Source organism: Syngnathus leptorhynchus, chromosome 10 (assembly GCF_054491065.1).
Source record: "Syngnathus leptorhynchus isolate UIUO chromosome 10, UIUO_Slep, whole genome shotgun sequence".
NCBI classification, from domain to species: Eukaryota; Metazoa; Chordata; class Actinopteri; order Syngnathiformes; family Syngnathidae; genus Syngnathus; species Syngnathus leptorhynchus.
Genome location: NC_141204.1, coordinates 4906632 through 4921430, shown reverse-complemented (window position 1 = coordinate 4921430; position 14799 = coordinate 4906632). Strand labels below are relative to the sequence as shown.

General features: G+C 36.8%; 1 protein-coding gene across 13 annotated transcripts in view; it reads left to right on the top strand.

The window, feature by feature from the left end:
- Positions 1-298: 298 nt before the first annotated feature.
- arhgef33 (Rho guanine nucleotide exchange factor (GEF) 33) overlaps positions 299-14799 on the top strand; it is a 50420-nt gene continuing 35919 nt past the window's right edge. For 11 of the 13 annotated variants that reach the window (XM_085921915.1, XM_085921914.1, XM_085921905.1 and 8 more), the window contains exons 1-2: positions 299-651; positions 4907-4966. The gene's annotated coding sequence lies outside the window, so the exon portion shown is untranslated. The remainder of the gene's footprint in view (positions 652-4906; positions 4967-14799) is intronic. The other 2 variants (XR_015067377.1, XM_085921913.1) reach the window with 2 other exon arrangements.

The window sequence follows — 14799 nt, the reverse complement described above, 5'->3', positions numbered from 1 at the left end:
CCATATTTGTTCAGTACTTTGTTCCACTTTTTGCCTACATTTTGTATCCTCATTTGCATATGATGCCTTTTAGAGTTTCCAATTTCAGAGCGGTAGATGCCCTTAAAATCCTAACGACCATTCAAAATACTATGACTTTATTATAAATGACAGATGCACTATTTTTCAAAACTTTTCTCCAAACTTTAAAAAAACTGTTTTACGTAATACTTTTACAACTCATACTCAGTGAATTATATTAAAAAAAAAACACACAAAAATGTAGGTATATATAAATATAGGTAGTATGTATAAACAATAGTAATAGCCATTCAGGTCACATGATTGTAGACAGTCCAATGATTACATGTCTCCCTCCATTCATAGTGGGTGGAGGACCGTGTGGTGTGGGCGTGTGACCAGTTGATAGAAGTTAAATTCTCTAGCTGCGTCACTGTCAATGGCTTTTGGCTGAGAGACGCTTGGAGCAAGACTTTCTGCAGGCAGAAAAAACATTGCAAAGTGCTATAGGCGCGGTTTATTTTGCCATGCAAATGGAAAATAATCCCTCAGTGCTAAAGTTGAAAGAAAAATCGTGTTTGCATGTGGCCGTTGTTTTAAAGAAAGCAAAAATAAAGAAAGTTTGGCGCCCTTACCTTCTGCTGATGACAGGTAAGATCACTTTTGAAATCAATTCAAACTAAATGTGTGAGTGTGTGACATGACAAGAAAGTGTGTGTGTGAAACAGTTGTCTTTCCTCTTCCCCTTTTTCTTCGTTCGAAACTTTCAATTCATGGAATCTAAAATTTACGGATGGAATGTGAAGTCCGCACAGCTGATCTGCTCTCCTTCCTTTTCTATACTGGGAGTGACGTCACTGCGCTTGTGACATTCCGCAAATGTATTCATTTATTTTTGTGTACTTACCACCTGCATATAAACGCCCAGTAGGATTGCGTTAGCGAATGCGTCATATAAATATGATACGCTTAATAAAAGCAGGACGGGAGTGTAAACTTAGAAGTTCAAAATTGCTTTAAGGCAGGAAGTCAGTCGCCGTTGGAGGTGCTGCGTTCAGGCGTCACCGGAAAGTGTAGTAACCATTACAAGAATGAGCACACTTTTGTACCCAAGGGTCACACAGATGTATATATGTTTCTTTTTACAACAAATATTTATTCAGATTTAATTGGCTTAAAAATATATAGATATATATTTTTAATCCATCCATCTATTTTCTGTACAGCTTGTCCCCACTTCTTCGATTAGGGGACAATGTAGCATTTGAGAAACTCTGATCAAGATTCTTTTCAAGGTCATCAAGATAGTTGTTTTCATGAGCCAAAACACCAAAGGAAAGGAATGCGACCATATCAGTCTTTCAAGGCCTATCAGGAACTTTTATCCACAATAGATGAGCTTTGAAGCTTCCTGCACCTCAGGATGTGTAATTTGTGTGTGTGTGTGTGGGGGGGGGGACAATCCATGGAGGAACTGGATGTTGATTACAGACAAAAATCACATTCCAAAAACATTGTTGGCTTCTTTGAAGACTACATTGTCCATTGATGTGGATGTGAAATGTTGCTTGTCCGTGCAGGTTTCTTTCACAAGCACAATGAATACATGTTTGGGTACCCATGACTACATCAACTCAAACCAGCCACAGCGTCTTTGTAATTATGTCTAGAAGTGCCATGTGATTGAAAGGCTTCCAGTCCAGGCTGTTTCCTGCTTCTTTTCCGACTGTACTCAAACTCATCCTCCTCTAGAAGACTGCAAAATGTGAGAGTGGGAGAGTGGTGCAACTTTTGAAATGACAGATGTGTCACGTGGGCTTTCTCTGGCCCATTTTGCTCCATTCATGTGGCTAACACACACATTACCGGATGTGCATGTACGTGTTAGAATGCTTTATTTAGAAAGACTTTATTGAAACCGTATTGTTCTGGCGTGCGTGTGCATGTCAGCAGTTTCCTGGTTGTGCCATTTGGCGGGCTCAAACTTCCTCTTGATGTCTGTGTGCCACTGACACTGAGGCGTAGTGTTGATGATTTGACCCCAGTTATTTGTCATTCATCCTTAATTGGTAGTGTCAATTGTAGTATGCAGTATTTGCTGCTGTTTATCGACAGTTTCCAAAGCAAAAAACATTCAAAGTTTAATTAATTTGTGTTTGCAAGCGTCTTTTTAAACCTGTTAAGTATTAGCATGCAGCATTTTGCAGTAACTATTTTCCCCTCAATAAGAAACTCCTTTAAATCATCTCATTGGTTCAGATTAGCATGAGCAGGAATTAGCATGTAGCAATAGTTTTTAAAATGAAAAATAAACGGAGGCTTTTTTTGAGATTTGTTTTGGTTAAGGTCAGACTGTTACCATTTGGCAGTGTGATTTTGCTCATTCAAATGAATGATTTGAAATGAATCAATTTGGCCTTGAAGCTACCAAAACAACCTGCAGGCATCGCTCCGTGATGGAAAATATGAGCACATTTACTAGTTAACATCAAGTAGTTTCTTATAATGTTAAACATCTTGACTCTTACGCCAGCGACAGTGACGTGCTCATCACAATTTCAATGATCCTATCTTATGCATGTGCAATTTTGCCTCGTAGCTCATCACTAATGTCAAATATGCTCGGGAACAATATTGGCAAGGACGCATTATGCTGAAGGCATGAGTTAATATTTGCATTTAGCACACATGCATATCATGTTTCAAAAGTTGTCTAACATGGAATATATGCTCAAACACAAACTCATAGGTTATATCCAGCACACCGGTATCAAAAACCCAGCCTTAACATGATGTGATTGTTACAAAATGTATGTTTATAGGGGTTTACATTTAGATACCATAGTCTAATTTCCTTATTCAAATAGATACGGTATATACATGATTACACTAAATCCAATGTGGCGTACACATACTACTTCAAAAGTTCAGCCATATCGCCACCTAGCGACAAAATAGGAAGACAACGTCCTTTCCCGAGCCTTGCGTTACATATATACTCTGCCGCCATCTGCTGTACAAATGAAAAACTACATCTTTTAAAAAACCACCAACCTCAACGCCGCCATCTGCTGTACAAATGAAAAACTACATCTTCAAAAAAAAAAACTAACCTCAACGCATAATTTCCAGGCAATTATACATATAAATAAAATTATTTTAGTTTTTAAATTAATTGGATGAGCTCATTTCTAGTGTAACTCAAATTTAATGTATAAATAAGTGCGCTTGTATGAGTGATACCAATCAATTGTTGTTTTTTAGTTCAATTGAGGCCAAAGCAAAGTTATAGTCGTGTAATTTTCGCACATTTGTTTCACCAGACTGCTATGTGCGTAGCAGTATTGATTTACCGCACTTTTCACGTTACATCTTTCAAGTCCCGCCGCCCTAATAGGCGCTATTGACTAGCAGAAGCCGTGGGCCGCGTTTATTGATTGCTTATGGTGTGTAAAGCGAAGACTATGTGAAGTTGGTGAGAATCCGGCACGGTTTGGTTCACACGCAGCTTTACTACTAATAGGTGCGTTCACTGTCACCACAGGTTATTTTGTTTACCAAGGCTACAGGGCAAACACCTCCAGTTGTTATATTGATATTTATGTGAAATAAATCCATGTTATGACTCACTGAATTGACCAAATGTTTGGTGGTTGAAATCAGAACACGCATGACTATTCTGTTACTCGCATGATTCATATAGACCACACACATGGAGATAACAAAAGTTCTCACAGATTCTGGTCAACAGTGCAAAGCGATGTGTGTGTGGTTTAATAAGAAACACAAAAGGTCCAGTCTCCACGTGACCTGGAGACTGAGAGTGTTTAGACTATGGAGGATGTGAGTCAAATCCTTTTGAGTCTGACTCATGATCACACAGACTGCACAGAAAAAAATGTCAGGATGGGTTCAGGAGATGGAAGTAGAATTCAGTGGTGCCTTGAATTAAAAGTAACCTGATTTTCTGATCATAATTTGTACAGACATGCATTCTTTATCCTCTGTGAAGAACAAGTAAAATTATTGTGGTTCACTGAAGACTTTTGACCAGTGACATTTATCGCTGTCACAATATCCATTATATTGAATCAAAAACAAAAAAGTGGAAACAATGATTTCATTTCTTTTTATCCTGTCGTCACTGTTTTTTTTTTTTTTTTAAATTGACTTTACAAAATTATTTTTTTCACATATTTTGTTAGTTTTTTGAATGGCGGTGTCGAAAAACTGGAAATCCTAGACACCATTGTATCAACTCTGCTTGGTTAGATACAAGGAACACTTCCGCAACATGCCGGAGTCACATAACTCGTACACGTCTTGTGATTGTGCCATGGCTCCTCTCCGTTGTAATTTGTGATAACAATGTCGAGTAGGTATGAATAGTCAATGTGCAAAGAAACGGCCTCCCAGCAAGCATTGTGTTTCCACAATATGGCATGTGAACCGAAACCTTCATTTCATCCCTAGAGATGGACAAAGAAAAAGTCCCTGTCTCTTGAGATTTCTGGGAAAAGGGAAGCTTGTTTGCTCTTTCTCATGACATGTGCACACTCACAAGCTCAGAAGTCATAAGTCGAAAATGGGGTTGGGTGGCTGTGGGGGGGTGTTGCGCCTCTGAGGAACTTGATGACTCAAATCGAACCGCACTGCTCATTCTCTTCATTCTTTCCGCTTCTCATCTTCAGATTTTCTCCATTATTTTTCCTTCCTTCTCTTCTCTGTTTTAGCCATAAGCTCATCCCCTTGCCTCTTTGCTCTCCAAACATCTGGGCGACTCTTCATGTGTGTGTGTGTGTGAGTGTGATGTTGATGCGATGTATGCGTGGGAAGCTGACTCGCCTCCTTTGGAGTGATTAAAACATTCCTACTCACTCTTCTTTTTCCCTTTCGACTCTCTCAGGCTTTAGTGAAGCTCCTCCACTGAAGAAGAAGAAGCAAAAAAGATGAAAAAGAGCAAACGGTGAGTGAAAATCATCGGAAAATCAATTTTGCTCTCAACTTTGATGTGGAATGATATCTGGAGTTTTTTTGGTGGTCTGTCTGGGTTCAATTTGGCAATGCTGTTACATTTTGGTGGTCACGTAATTCTGACAAAGAAACTCTAAAAAGGTGAAGTTGTGTTTTTCGGAGAGGAGGTCAAGTGATTGGTGATGTCATTAGGGCTACTTGTTGATGTGTATTGACAGAGAACGTCTCCATTCTCGAGATGTTTTGTACTTAAAGTTGTTTGTTAAAAGGGTGCTAGCTTGATGCTAAGCAATAATGTGAAAATATGAGCTAAGGTCTGAATGTGAATACTCATTTGTCTGTGTGCTGTGATAGACCGGCGACCAATCCAGGGTCCAAACGAGTCCACGTGGATAGGCTTTAGTCTAAAATTGTTCCCAGGTGGCTGTGACGTCAGTCGGTGAAAAATAAATGACTGCAAAATATTGCAGATCTGGGCATGTGGCGCATGCAGCCAACACAAGTTGATACACTAATCTGTAAGCAAATCAATGCTAGCTGAGCCAGGTAACAAGGATGGGCGGGGCCACATAGAGAGGGACACCAGACACATTTACTAATCTGTGTCTACGTGCAATCTGGGCACAATATATGCCGGCCAGTGAGCGGTGAAAATCCGGTTTATTGAAATGCATTCGGATGAGATGGTGCTGCCGGGTTTTTGCACAAACGCTGCGTGGGTGGAGCCATGTGGGAGGGCCATGACATAGATGACTCAGTGGCCCGTGTTGCTGGGTAGTTTGAGTAGCACACACACCCGCAACCCCGCACTTGACAAAATACCGGTGACATCACTTAAAAACCTCATCCTGCACCGGAGGTGGCGCCACAATGACAAGTTGACCTCAACTACGACCGAATACTATATATCACTATAGAATAAATATATATTGATTATAAACGCATGATTTCTTTTTTCTCATTCTGTGCTATTTAGTATTTAAATATTTGAAATATTCAATTTACTGTCGTTTTGAAATATTTTATGCTTTGTTTACAGTATTTGAAACAAGTAATATTTATGTATATTATGAATTCAAGACAAAGAAATAGTTGAATAATGAATCCCATGAAGGAAGGTACCAAATGGCTTGGATTTAGATGCTTGCGTGGGCACGTGTGTTCTGTTGTACCTTCTCTTTTTCCTCATACACACACGCAGGCACACTTATGACTGTGCTGTTGACTCAAATGACTAAGTCACTCATATTTTCTCTCACATCCTCTTATCGTTTTATTTCCCTGCTTCCTATATGCACTTGGTGAAGCCGCTTGAGAGACGTCAAGAAAAATGATAGATAATTTATTTATCCATGAGGGAAATACTTTTTGATTTTTTTGTGGTCTCTACAAGGAAATTGCAAGGCAAAGCAAACTTGTTGAATTATTATTATTATTATTATTTATTATTATTATTATTATTAAAACAACCGTAATTTTAGCAGCTTTGGTCAACACATGAATAATATACATCCTAATATTTTTTACTCCTGCCTTAATAGACTTTTTTTCCCCACAAATATTTTCCATAGGGTTAACTTCACAGCCTCTATGAACTTTGTTGCTAATCAAAACAGCAGGACCAGTGGTCTATATTTCATTTTTGTGTTGGGGGCCATTCTCTGTCTACCGTGTCAAGATTATTCTGATTGTGAATGTGATTGCTGCTGTGCGGATTATGCAAACGGAATAAGTGGAATCAATCATCATCACAACAGTCATTTTCAAATCAACAATTAAGAAGAAGTCAACTGCAGCTTATTTACCGACAAGTTGTGTGCCGCAGCATTTCTCTCTAGAACAAATTCCAATCCACCGCAGAGGGTGCCAGTAATGTGACGTCATGATCCGACGCGTGTTGCAGTAGTAGTTCCCACTTTATGCCACGAGGCGGCGACTCGTCCACACAATTTCAACGTTGAAATTCTTGAGTTCTTTCCACCATTTTCAGGTTTTCCCCCTATATACTCAGTATACATCTATTTCTGAAATACAAATGTACTACTTATTCAGCACAATCTTAACCACTGAATTGATTTAATTGATTTTTCTGTTTTGTCTCACGTTTATGCAAAAACAACCTCACTTTTATGCGAATGACCAATATACCCCGCAGTAATTAATCACAATTTGGCCTAAAATAGATCTTTTTTTTTTAAAAAGAGAAGAAGATTAATGTAAATGTTAAGGCTGCTTTTTGTTTTTTTTGTTTTTGTTTTTTGGTAAAAGTCAATTGGTTATTTTCACTATGAGTCAAATGTGAAGTCGTCAAAACCAAAACAATATTATGAGGTTTTGAAGTAAATGAAATGTATTCCTAATCTTCAAAATGATATTTATGTCTTTGCAAGTACATTGATATTGAATATTGTAGTAATTGACTCCTAAACAACTCTTTTGATCTGATATCACATCGCAGTTTATAAAATCCGTCCATGAATTTGTCAGTTTTATGAAGTATGTTTTAATATTTACCTATTTCAGTTTGTTTGCATGCAGAAAACACACATTATAATCATATTTCGATTTGGTTTGTTTAGTAAACATCGCGCGACTATTAAACTGTATTTTTGACGTTTGTTTTTTTACGGATGGTCTAATTATTGCCCCATAACGCCAATCAGTCTCAATTTTATTCGTCGAATGACCGTTCAAAATAACCATGCGTCATACTTGATTTTCTTTCTTTTACCAGTCACAATTTTAACCATTAAAATCGTCTGAAAGAATAGTCGTGTTAATTTTATTTTAATTCCAACGACCTCACGTTTGACTAGAGAGGAAAACAAATTAAATAACGTTTAGAACACTAGTCTGTGTTAATATTTACACAAAGCAGGAGAAATAAGGTCTAACGCGTTTATTTAAAAAAAAAACCGGCACCTTTTGCATATAACTACGTTGTAAATAACAAACTACTCATAAAACATCAAGGGTTATACGTTAAAGGTGTACATATTTAAAAGAAAAATAATTCATTTGGTATTTTTTGCTCCAATAACCGTAAATGTTTATGCGAGTTGAAATGCGCGTTTCTGCTCTCAAACACTCATAAGGGCTTAGTTGGCAGACTTTTAATGCTCACCAATGCCATTATAGCGAACATTTATTCATTTATTAATATTTCTTAATAAGTAAGCGTGCGTTAAATGCGCAGAAAGCGTGCAACTGTCACGTCGTAAAAAAAAAGTGAAAAAAAACCTAATAAACGTCAGAAACGAACAACCAAAAACATCATTATAAATGTCAAGAATTACAAAATTGACAATTTATCCCTTTGTCATTTACAGTAAACCTATAAACGCTGGTTTTGCTCCATTTGCCACTTACCTTATAACGGTAGAAATGTTTAAGAATTACGTCCGAAGACTTTTCATACAGGAAGGAAAAGTTGCGTCTTCTGTCATTAAATAATAAACACATGGTTAAAGACAAGTCTCCACAGCTCACAAATAGGACAACGTTAATCATTACAGTAGTAAAGATAATGTCACACGCAGCCCTCATAAACATCCTGTGTGTGATTATGGTACGGAATAGGGCTGAAATTTTGTTTTGGTGTTTCACTTTCTCACTCAAGAAAAGACGTATTGCCATATTAAATATATATGTTCATAAATTATATACTGTACATATACATGGGTTAAGTTTTTTGAAGTGTATTCAAAACTTAAACTTAGAGAGCTTAAAAAAAACATCAACATTATCAATATATTCCCTTCTGCCTGTAAATTGTTTTTAACATGATATATTATGGCGAGGCCAAAAATATTGACAGGAAAAAAAAAAGAGGAAGGACACCTGCTCTGAACAAAAAAGGCCTCAAAACCGTATGGCCAAATTTTAAACAAACATTTTTTTAAGGCCTAAGAAACACCTAGAGTTGACAGAGTCTTTATTTATTGTCATTTAAACAAGTTTGATCTCTATAAAAAACAAATCTAGACCATAGTTACTGTATATGGCCAGTTTTTCTTTCTGGTAGGGTGTAGAAATATGCTCAATAAATTATTTGTGAGGTTACAGAGGTGTGATCAAAAATGACATGTTATATGTTTTTAATAAACAACATCAACATTATGAGATGCTTATCATACAGAGAAAATGACATCCTGCATTTCAACGGGGTTACCCTTAATCAATACATTTATTTTCACAAATTTACACTATGATTCATTTTTTTTCTTCTTTTTCAGTGCAAGTTATTTTTTATTTTATTTTTTTGTATGATTCCTTCAGCTAAGAAGGACTCAGTTAACCTTTGCTAGTAAATAGAAATGTGCTGCGGGGTTCTGGGAAATTGAGCGCTATATCCCTATGTAAAGCCTAACCCTTTTGTGGAATTTTTGTGTATATTTGCAAACTTGCTTGAGGGGAAAAATACATTTTATTAAATAAGAAAATGTTGAAACTCCCATGCCAGAAAATAAATGGTAAGTGGAGGTTATGTGAGGTCCTCAGATGTTAAACACAAATTTCCTTCAATAATAATTAGAACAAGTGGCATTATATTAGAAATTTAGTTCCAATTGTTTTTTTTAGATAGGTAACATTAAGGATAAAATGCCATTTTTGATTTTTCTGTGCCCTATTCCATAGTGGTAGCCTCTTAGCAATTCTGCTCATTGTCTTTATATATTACGTTCTCCTGACTTAATGAAGCTTCAGCCCTCATTTGAAAAGTTTTCCTTGGTCCCAAGATGCCACAAGTTGGCGCCAAAGCAATATTTTTATAATAGCCATGACATGAGTTTTCTATCAAAACACCAAGGAACGACACCACAAAATTTGCAAATTGCTTACAAATACTTCACTGGATACGATTATCAGGACTAACTGGCTTCCATGTTTTTTTAAAGACACTCCTGTTTTTATTACTCGACAAGCCTGACATTTGTGTTTTGTTTGTAAAAACGATAGTGACGCTGCCATCGCAGTCAATTGGGGATACGATGCAAATTAGTATTTTCTCGCACGCATCACTTCTCTGTACACCTCGCTAATGATGTTTGACCATATATATAGCTCATAAGTGTCTAAATCAAATGTAACCCTTGTTGAATTGAGGTATTTTTAGCGCAGCTCTTGCAGATTAGCAGATGTTGTCTTCTGATGACCTTTTGATGGAGGTAAAAGCTGATATCAGCACCAACAGTACAGTTGGTTGCCACGGCAATGAACCGACTCACTCGGTTTGACATGACGGTGAGAATCTTGAAACTATAAAACTGCATGCCATCAGTGTTTTTTTTTTTTTTTTTTTATCTTAAAGGGCTGCTAACTGTGTTGAAAGGGGAGCTTGAAACGGTCCTTTCGAAGGGACGTAGGCGAAGCCATCGTTTCAGGAGTGTGTGGGTGGTGGTGGTGGGGAGGCTGAAATAGTTCGGAGTAAGCCAACATTTATGGGCTAATGGTCAACTACTCACTTTCAACTGCTCCTAAGAACTTACCAATCAAATCTTCATATTCTGGTTGAGATAAAACACGATGACAATTAAATCACAGGTCGCTAGATCATACCCGTAAATATATAATAAACAAAAAAATCATAGATAAAAGAATAAATAAAAAGACTGCTGTATGCTCAGTTTGTGTTGCGGTTCCACGTGTGTTGTAGCATTTGTTTAGAACATTTATGCTAATTTCTATTAGCCTGTCTATGGCTTTTTCCATTATATGTTAGCATTAAGCAAGTTGACAAATTGAGAAACGGGGGTCCCATCTAAGTAGAAGACAGTTTGAGACTGGAAACAAAAGAATTATTTAGGATTCCAGAGTGTCGTGTCACAGAACTCTTGCCTCATTGACTGTAGCGATTATTAAGAGAGGTTGTCTGAGACACCATGAAGCGATGAACGGATGGTCCTAATTAAAGCTGCCCCAAAAAAAAAAAAAAAAATTGCTTGGCAGAGTTTGCGAGGGCTGGCGAGAAGACAATGCAGCTGCTCCATCGGGCCGGGACGTCCTGCACGTCATCTGATGCCAAAACCAAACTTGTGAATCTCAACATCCTCATCTTTCCCTCAACATCTGGATTATTGAACCCATCCCCCCTAGCAACTAGTCGCTGCATGTGATTAAGATATTTCAAATGAAAACATGTATTAATACTTCGACTCCTGCCTCAAGTGTAGTTTTTTGTCACATCGCTCATTGAAAGTGTTTATACGCTCAATAACGATGTCAGATTTTAGTACGCTATTTATTTATTTGATTGAATAATAGTTAGCAGCCAAAATTGTTTACGCCACTCTCCAGAGACACAATTTTGCACAAACAAAACAATCGTACAGGTATATTGCAGTGTAAATAACCCTACTTTTTAATCCTCGTGCTAAATCAAATCATTACTATCAATACCACTTTTTTTTCAAATTGCTACCAGTATACTCACTAAATTCTTAAGCAGTCACCGATACCAGGGACTGATACCGCACGTACGTTTGACGCATAATATTTCCCCTAAAACAATGACAGATGATTTTTGAAAAAAATCTTTATCTCCCAACATTAGAAATTTTAAATTTCTAGTTCCTGATCGGAGGACGGTTAATACTCGTACCGGTCAAAGTTACGTTAATCGCCGTTACATTCCATTTATGGTTGGATTATTTTCATCATGACCTTTTTATACATGTGCATTTGTGGTTTTCATTTTGGTGGCAGACTGTAGGAGGACTGTTGTTATGCTACAACACTCCTACATACAAACATGCACACAAAGACACACGGTGAGGAGAAAACAAAAGTCTTACTGACAGTTGCTTCACCTCCCACACCGATCAGACAAACTCACACATGCTCACATCTGCGTGTTTGTTTGACTGTTTGAAGTCATCTCCAACTAGAATTGTTCATAAACAGCTTGAAACTTCTTTTTTTTAAGAAGAAGAAGAATTCTACGCCCTCTGCCAAACTACTACTTGGTATAATTTCACTTCCACCTTACTTGGTAATTTCTGAAATTTGTACTCTCAAGTCAAAGCAACATTTTGGCAGAACGATGGATTCAATCTCGTATCTCAAGGCACCACTGTAATTCCATCCTGACGAAAATAAATATGTGGATAAGAGTATCTTTAAGGACTTTAATATTTTGCCAACTTCCACCACAATGCTTTTGTTTGGTTTTCAGGATCGTCACTGCGGTTGTTTGACTGCGACTTACGGTTGCAAACAGGAAATGGTTTCCTGAGACAAAGCCACGGTTAATTTGAGCCCAGTTTCCCAGTTTCCGCCTAAACGATCTTTGGTATTTTGGGAGTTATATGATGTGGTGATATGCTGAAGTATTGGAAACATGATTTGGTTTGGCAGCAACAACTGACCTCTGACCTGACTAGTTTACTGCCTAAACGGGCACCAGAGTTGATAACCGGCCATCCATTACTTTTTTTTGTGTCTTAGCAGTTCTGTTGTGATGTAATGTCATCAGAATTTGTTTAGTCACTAACTGGTTGATTCGGGCCTGACTTGTTTGCTGCCTAGATAGGCTGCAGATGTACACCTCATCTATTTTACCTTTTTATTTTGAGAATTTTATGTTGTACCTCTGTTTTTGTTTTTTGAAACTGTAATTAAGTGTAGCAACAACCACAGAGGCTCGCGCTGATGGCTAAAACCACACACGAGTCGATTTGCAGCAGCAAAAGCATACACATGGCAACAGAGATAAAAATCGGAAATATTTGACAGAAATTAAATGTAATAAGTGAATGTATGACCTACTTTTTTAATTCAATTAATTTTAACTGTGATGATGTCCCCCCCCCCCAAAAAATAAATAAATAAATATTTGATATTGCCCGTTTCTTGAAACACGATCTACCTGCGTCTTCTTTTTTTTTTTTTTTTTGAAAGGGTGTGACAGTATTCATTACTTCCCCTTCAACACAGAGAAATGTCAAAAGTCATTTCAGGCTTTTCTTGGCTTCCTTTTTCTACCTTTTTGAAACCCGATCACACCGGTCGGTGTCCTTCCTCCGGGGTTTTCTTTAAGTGGCAGAACAAAGAACTTCTACACTTTCCACATATTCTTCTGAATTTCTCTGCTGTTGAGTCATTCTTTGTAACCGTGTGTGGTGTTGTCTATTATGTTGTATCAAAATGTTCCCGCTCCCTTCTAATGTGACTGATTTTTGTGGTGTGCAAATAGTCCCGTCGGCCTCGGCCTCTGTTTGTTTGTGTGCCGCAACACGAGTCCGCGTGAAACAAATAATCATTTAAATGCTTGTGTTTGTTTGTTGTTGCTTTGAGGAAAGAAAAAAATAATACACGTTGCTACTAATATTGAAACTATGATTCAGAATGAGACAAGTTCTTATTTGCGGTGACATAAATAATCTCTTCGATTGTGACTGAGGGGAAGATGTAATTTTTAAAACTGCATTTGTTTAAAAAGAAAAAAAAATGTCAGCCTTTATCTTTGTGTGATCTATAATTTAAGACAAATGCACTGGCATAAAGCTCCACTTTACAAAACGTTCGAAATTAATTAATAGTGGCAACCATGTGTACTTCAATAATGCCACTTGCCAATTTCTATTTCAATGAATATTCAAATTCCATCAAAAAAAAGGACATTTTTAAATTCTACTTTAAAATTGTGAAATTTATAAAATGTCACATCAGATGCTAATTTCTAAAAAATAATCCTTTATTAATGTTGCAACTATACATTTAAAGAATATCAATTAAGAAATGGTAAAAAAAACAGAACTATTGCTTTATCTTTTAAGTTTCAGCCCAAAAACAAAAATGTTAATGATTGTAAATTTACACTCCGACTAAGAGAAAGAAAATAAATTTCAAATGCTGACATCACAACTTATTACATTTGCCTCCGATTGCTAAAAGTTCACTAGCCAGAAATAGATTTCCAATTAATTTTAGACTTAAATGGTAATACAATTGGTAAAGTACAAAGACATACATAAACATGAAAAAATGCATTTATTATATTAAAAGTGACTTTTAGTTGACAATTTTTTTCCACTAAGTCACCCTACGATCATGCTACACTTAAATTGTAGTCTCAATATAAAATATAGCAATGTCTGGAATGTATCACTATTAAACTCGCCCGTTACCTCACATTGCTTCAAATTCACAATTTAGCCCACAAAACTCTCATTTTCATCTTGCATCTATATTGTGTGTAGCTGATTTGATGTCAGATGTTTTTCACACAAATAAATTCATAAGTCAAAGTGAAACTGCATGATGCTTAGGTGGAGCGATAATAACCAGCAAGAACAGGAAGGGAAATTTCCCTCATCGAGTCTTCTATTCTGTGACAACCCACTCACTTTCGACTGGAAAGAAAAATAAGACAAAAAAAATACATTTTGACCTTTTCAGCAACAAGTAAAAGGATGAAATGACTGTGTGCGCGTAAAACAATTGTATGCGTGTGTAACAAAGATTTCCTTGTTGTTGTATATGCATCATTCCATTTTTTCACATTGACATGAGCAAGTCATGCCAGTCTCAAAATGACAACCTTGTGCAATATTGACGATATTTACACCCACACACAATTCAAATGTAATTGTTTATTTGAAATACAGAGTTTCAAAAAAAGAATGCGTGTTCATTAGACTTGTGATCAGTCTCTCTGGGTCTGATATTTTAATATACATATATATACTTTGAGATAAATATTACACATTATTTATTGTGGTAGTTATTTGGGTGTTTATCAAACACTGGTGTGTGTGTGTGACTTTGTCTTATAATGCTTATTTTGATTGTCACTGTCATATAAAAATAGCGGTGGTGAGGGAT